The sequence below is a fragment of the Protopterus annectens genome, chromosome 4.part0 (genome assembly GCF_019279795.1).
Source record: "Protopterus annectens isolate FY-2018-M chromosome 4.part0, PAN1.0, whole genome shotgun sequence".
NCBI classification, from domain to species: domain Eukaryota; kingdom Metazoa; phylum Chordata; order Ceratodontiformes; family Protopteridae; genus Protopterus; species Protopterus annectens.
The window spans coordinates 1,637,112,423-1,637,118,852 of NC_056733.1; the positions used below are offsets into that span (position 1 = coordinate 1,637,112,423).

General features: G+C 40.2%; 1 non-coding gene across 1 annotated transcript; it reads left to right on the forward strand.

Annotated features, from left to right (window-relative positions):
- Positions 1 to 459: 459 nt before the first annotated feature.
- Positions 460 to 531, forward strand: TRNAG-UCC. Its single transcript has one exon. It is a non-coding gene; the product is annotated as a tRNA-Gly (tRNA).
- Positions 532 to 6,430: the final 5,899 nt, after the last annotated feature.

Here is a 6,430-nt window from a genome sequence, read left to right on the forward strand (position 1 = left end):
ATTTTATCTTTATTTTTTTTTTTTTATAAAATAAACTGTCTGTGCAAGTTTTCATTACCTTTCTTCTTTTCTGGCTCTTTTCCATGTTCATTTCTCTTAGTTTACCTTCACTGCTAACTCTACACCTTGTAGCTCTGGAAAGCAGTCTCTGGAATCTTGGTTCTGACACCATATCACACGTCGGATTAAGGCTCTGAGCTGCTTTCTGAAGTCAAAGTTGCAGGGTTTGATTCCTTCTACTTGCATTTGCTTATGACTCTGAGCAAGGCACTTAACTAGGCAGTGTTCCTAGATCACCTCTAAACAGGAGCACACTTGGGTCCAGTGGGCATACTACTTTAACAAATTTATAAAGTAATAAAACATGTTGAAGGTTGATATTTCTACTTCTGTTTGTCTCATGGTCTAGCTGAGCATCAGAGTTTATAAATAGGCACAACTTCTTTACTTGTGTTTATAGCATTGGTGGTATAGTGGTGAGCATAGCTGCCTTCCAAGCAATTGACCCGGGTTCGATTCCCGGTCAGTGCACAAAATCTGTATATTTTTGGGGTTGGGAGGGTGGCCTAATGGTTAAGGTGTTTGCCTTACAAACACAAGGTGCAGGGTTTGAATCTCACAAGGGATAATCGGCTAGGCTTAAAATGGCTCGCAAGGGCAGTTAGCCTAGTACTAACCTATGAACCTATGAACCTATAAGTCAGGATGTAATAAATGAGACTTTGTGGGCTCTGTTCAAGCAGCTTTATTATGTACAAACAAATCAGGATTGAGGCTTAATAACTTTAACTTAGGTAAACTTATATACACACTAGCTATTACAGTCATACATGCTCACTCTCTGCTTGCACTCTCAAAATGGCACTAAAGCTAACATGTGCTTGCTATTTATATGCACATTTAGCCTTTGAAATGTTTCTTAAAGATACAGCACACACACTCTGTTCTACAGGCTAAACTACCATAATCTGTTCTCTTTGACCTTCTCTAAAATTGGTGCTATTTTGGTCTCTCCTCTGATGTCCTAATTTCTTTGTCTGTCCAACAGAGTGCATCCTACCACCATCTCAGGCACTTCATCTCCTTTGCCTCTAGCTTCCTTGTGTGTTCTACCTTTGCTGCCCAGGTTTTTGTACCATACAGTAATACTGGTAATACCGCTGTTTTGTACACCTTACTTTTCAGCTTCTTTGACATTCTTTTGTTATACACTACCGCTGACACTCTGTGCCAGTTGGATGCAGCCCCCCTAATTCTAGCTTTGACCTTGTCATTCAGACATCTATTGTCCTTAACCACCCCTCCCCTCTCAGATACTTGAAGCTGTTAAATTCTCATCTTTTTCAAGATTTCCCTCATTTGCTACCCTTACAACTGTCTTATCTGTACTCAGTTTCATCCCATGTTCCTTCATTGTTCATTCCATTCCCATATATCTTTGCTGACCTGTTTGCTCAGAGTCTGTCTGTAATGCTACATTGTCTGCATACAGCAACTTTGTTGATCTGTCCCTGGCAACATGTTTGCTGATGTAGTCAATCACCAGTGTGAACAGCAGTGGTCTCACACCTGAAACCTGATGCATAAACACCCTCACTGGGAACCCCTCTGTGAGTCCAAACACTGTTTGTACTTGAGTCATGAATTCTACCAATGTTTCTTGGACTTCAAACTACCACAGGACTGCCTAAATCAGCTTTCTTGGGACCTTGGCATATGCTTTCTCCAGGTCTAGGAAACCCAATTTCACTCTTTCCTCATCTCTAGCTTCTTCTCAACTATCTGTCTCACTGCAATCATCGGATCAGTTGTGTGGCATCCTGATCTGAATCCAAACTACTCGGCTTCCATCTTACTTTCTACTGCACTGCATATTTGTTAAGCAATCACCCGCTCCAGAACTTTCATAGAGTGTGGCAGGAGTTTGACAGTCTTGCCACCATTTAGTTGAATTAGCAAAAGCAAACTTGAGCTCTTAAATATGAAATGTCTAACACCAGCGCAGTGTTTTCTCAGATGTCTTAATAACCATTTCATAATCTCAGAGGAATTCTTCCTGTCCAATATTTCAGTTAAGTAACTTCAAGTTAGCTAGTCTCAGATTGCATTAAAGAAATAGGAAATATTCTGCAATTCTGCAAACAATAGCCATCGCAAACAAGGAATTGTTCGTACTGACCTAGTAGGTTAAACAAAGCACTATAGCCCTCATCAATACATAGTATAAAAGCATGTACAGACTTGATAAAATGACAAATGCATTGCAAGAAAGAAAATTTTAAATGTGGACAGTCCAGCAGTAACCTAACATTATTAGTAACCAGAAAAAGTATTTTAGTTTATACCACCAATGCACCCTCACAGTTAGATGACAATGCCTGAATCTTTCCTGCATTCCTTAAATACATCTCTACAACTGCCATAAAGTTCTCAAAGTTGGAAAGGATGCAAGTCAAACCTCTTTTGCCAAAGTACATGCAAATTGAGTTATTGCTCATATGAGAACCAATAGTCCCATCAGCTTCCAAACAAGCATGAAGCTATGTATTCGAGTAATAATTTATAGCATGTCTAATTTTGCGCACAACAATCTTCCTGGTAGTTTTCAAATGCAACCCCAGTAAGGTCTGAGTAACCATACCACTCAACTGTCCAGATTTTCACAGAATGTCCATAATTTTGCCTCATATTTTTGGTCTGATCCTTATAAAAATAATGAGGACTGAAGTCACTAAATAATTACACACATTTGAGTTTCAGACTTTGATATCATTCAGAAAACACACACTAACACAAAAACTGCTATCCTATTAATGTATTAACTCTGTAATACCAATATTTAAAATATGTCCCTATTTTTGGGTTATTGTCCCCCATTATTTTATGCTTTGTCCAAATTTATTGCACTAAGAGGGCGAGAGGTATGCAGAGAACAACAAGAGAAGTGTCATTTTCCATTTCAAATTTATTTATGTGTGCCCCTGCTAATCATAAGAAAACATTGCTAAACAACTGTGTGCTCAGTGTTTTCCTCAAAAATAGTTCCTCACAATTTTACAACCTGAGGTGAGATAGCAACTGCAGGATCTGCAGCTAAATGGCAAATACATTTTAACTTAAGCTTTTTAGGTGTATTATTGTTCATGTCACAAGTATTCAGACACTTAAAAAGATTAGTCTTTTAACTAGAACTTGAAATACTAGCACCTGCAACAGCCACTGGGGAAAAAGCAGTTGCATACAGTGCATGGTCCCTCTTGCCTTGATCTGTTTTCATAACTTTATACACACGGTACTAATTAACTATGAGAAAATGATACACCTGCAAGAAATATAAAAAGGCACATTAAACTGTCTGTACTTGTGTTATTTATTTATTTTTTTTGCAAAAATAAAATTACAGAGCAATAACTAATAGGATTCTAGCCAAACAAAAATATTGCAGGGACCACAACCTCATGAACCTATTCAGCTCTGTTTGAATAGACTTAGAATAATCTTTAAAAGCAAGTTTATACAACAGTTGGTAAATGAATCATGAACAAACCCTTCCTTAAACTCTATTAATTTCCACCTGTTAATGATTCATCTTAGCTTTGCTACACAGACTCAGGAGATACTACTAAACAAATCTATGACCACTATGCACTGCTCTCACCTAACCTATACAAACCTCTACTACTTGCATTACTCCTTCTAAACTCTGGACTATTAAATTGTAAAACTGATCATACAGAATCTTCAGTTAAATACCCAGTCTCTCACATGCTAGCCATATATGTGAACTGTTTCTGGCCTTATTCTTTGCTTTGTATGGGTGTTATGGACAACCTTTCTCTGTGCATAAACAACTGTCTTTGTACACAGAAAAGGGGAAGGTCAGCCCTGTCTAAACAGTTAAAGGCATCCAGGATAAATATTGTGCAGAATGAATAATTACATAATAACATTTAGATTGCCTGAGTTAGTATATTTATTTTAATTTTGTTTACCAGGAAAGTCCAACTGGGGCATAACCAATTTTCAGTAGAGGCCCAGGGAGAAACACTCCAGACCCATGTCTTTGGAATGCTGGAGAAAACTGAAACTCTCAGTGGAAACCCACACAAATGCAGGAAGGACATGCAAGCACAGCATAGAAGGCACACCAGCCAAGAATCAAACCGGAAAACCTCTTGCTGTGAGGCAACAACGCTAACCACTGCACCACTGCTTTCCACCTTTTTCACCTTTTGTTCTTCTATTTTACTTCAGCTTAAATCATGGCAATTTAAACTAAACTTCACTGAGAAAATTTAGATTTATGTTCCCAAGTTGTAAGCCAAGCTGCATTCTTATTTACATTTTACTCAAGCTATGCAAATGTTTACTTCCCCTAATAGATTCTTGATAATTATTCACTCCTTGCCTGTGTGGTCAGAAACTCACAGCAGCAGTGTCACATGTCAGACTCTTGTATATTATTCTGGTGATTACTGCTCTGTCATGTCACAGATCATAGGATCATAGGATCATAGAAGGTTACTAGGCTAATGGCTCTGGGGCCCTTACAAGCCTAGCCAAGAGTTTATCCCCAAAAAGAAACCTCAGTCAGCACCTGTTGCCCATGTTAATGAGGGACACAGGTGGATCCCCTATAGGCAAATTTGTGGTTTCTCATCCACTCATCAAGGTTGCTCTTTAAGAAGGTCAGCAAGGTGCTCTGTTTGACGTGTATGGGAAGTCTATTCCAGAGAAAGGGCAGCCTCTGGGAGACAAACCTGTCTCTCCAGCAGGTTTTGTTAATGTCACATATTAGGTTCAGACCTTTTGAGTGGGTAGTGCATGATGAGTTAGACTTATGGATATGGAGCATCTCTAGTAGGGCAAGGTCTGAGATTGCCTTGTAGGTGAGACACAGATCACCCCTGAGCAATCTGTATGATACCGAGTAGAGTGATAGTCATTTGAGCCTGTCTGCATAGGACAGGTGTTGGAGGCCATGGATTCTCTTTGTGAGGTATGTCAGTGGCCTTTCCATTTGGTGCAGATGTTTGTAGAGGTACATCCCAAATGGGACATTATACTCAATTATTGGTCTAATGAGGGAGGAGTATAGAGAGGTAATAATCTCCTTTTTTTCTGGATGCAATCCCTTTATTTATGAGATGAACCAAATAAAAGGCTTTTCTGACCATTGCCGCTACATGATGGTCGAATGTGAGGTTGTTATCAACCTGAGTGCCCAGGTCTGTCACCACAGGTTGTGTGCTTAGGGGGTTGCTGTTGATGTGGTAATCAGTAGGAGGCCGTGCTTTGCTGAATGGTACGATGATACAGTTTATTGCATTTAGCTGCAGGCCATGACTTTGGCACCAGTCATTAGTTGCTGTGAGACCCTCTTGCAGTATGTTAACATCATTTGGGGAGTCAATGATAGCACTCAACTTAGAGTCGTTGGCAAACTTGGTCAGCCACAAGCCTTTTTTTCTTTGCCTGTACCTCAGAGAAATAGATGCCAAACAGTAGGGGCCCCAGGACAGATCCCTGGGGAACCCCACTACTAATGACAGGTCTGCTATCGGAGGTGGAGGTACCTATTTTGACTTTGAGGGTCCTGTTGGTGAGCCAGTTGGCCACCCACTTGATGAGATAGGGATTTACGCCAAGTTGTGTTAGCTTTTCAATGATGCCTGAGTGGGAGGATTGTGTCAAAGGCCTTGGCCAAGTCAAGGTAAGCTGTATGTACTTACTTTCTCTTATCCAGGGCCTTGGTGACAGTCTCAAAGAAGTCAACCAGGCTCAATAGGCAAGATCTTCCCTTAACGAATCAGAACTGGGTGGGGTCAAGTGCTTGGAGATTGCCTATGTCCTTGTTTATGAGTTCCATAATAATACGCTCCATGGCTTTTACAGATCAGACTTGTCAAGCTAATGGGATGATAGTTTCCAGGGTCAGTAGTGGCACCACCTTTGTGCAAGGGGATGACAATGGTAGTTCTCCATTCTTTTGGAATGAAGCCAGTACTTGGGCTGTGGTTGCATAGGGTGCTCAATGGCAAAGCCAGTTCTTGCTGGAGATGGTGCAGAATACATCCTGGGGTACTATCAGATGCCATTTAAAAAAAATCAATCCCCTGCCATTTCTGTGGCCAAACAGTGCTTAGCAATTATAGATCTTATCAGTCATTGCTTTATTCCCCAATCTTTGTACTTATCCACACCATCAAGGACTCCGGGTTTTCTAGTAATAGAGAAAAGCTGGTGGTCCAAGGGATACTTATTACATGCATGGCTACTATAACCGAATCCATAGTGTTAAAAACTGATATAAAGACTGAGTTGTGAACATCATTTATAATACTAAACATTAATGGTGCTGTAGCTATCTGCCTGTTCTTGCAGGGGACTGCATTCCTGTTGCTGGGACTCACTTGATGGTATTGGCAGT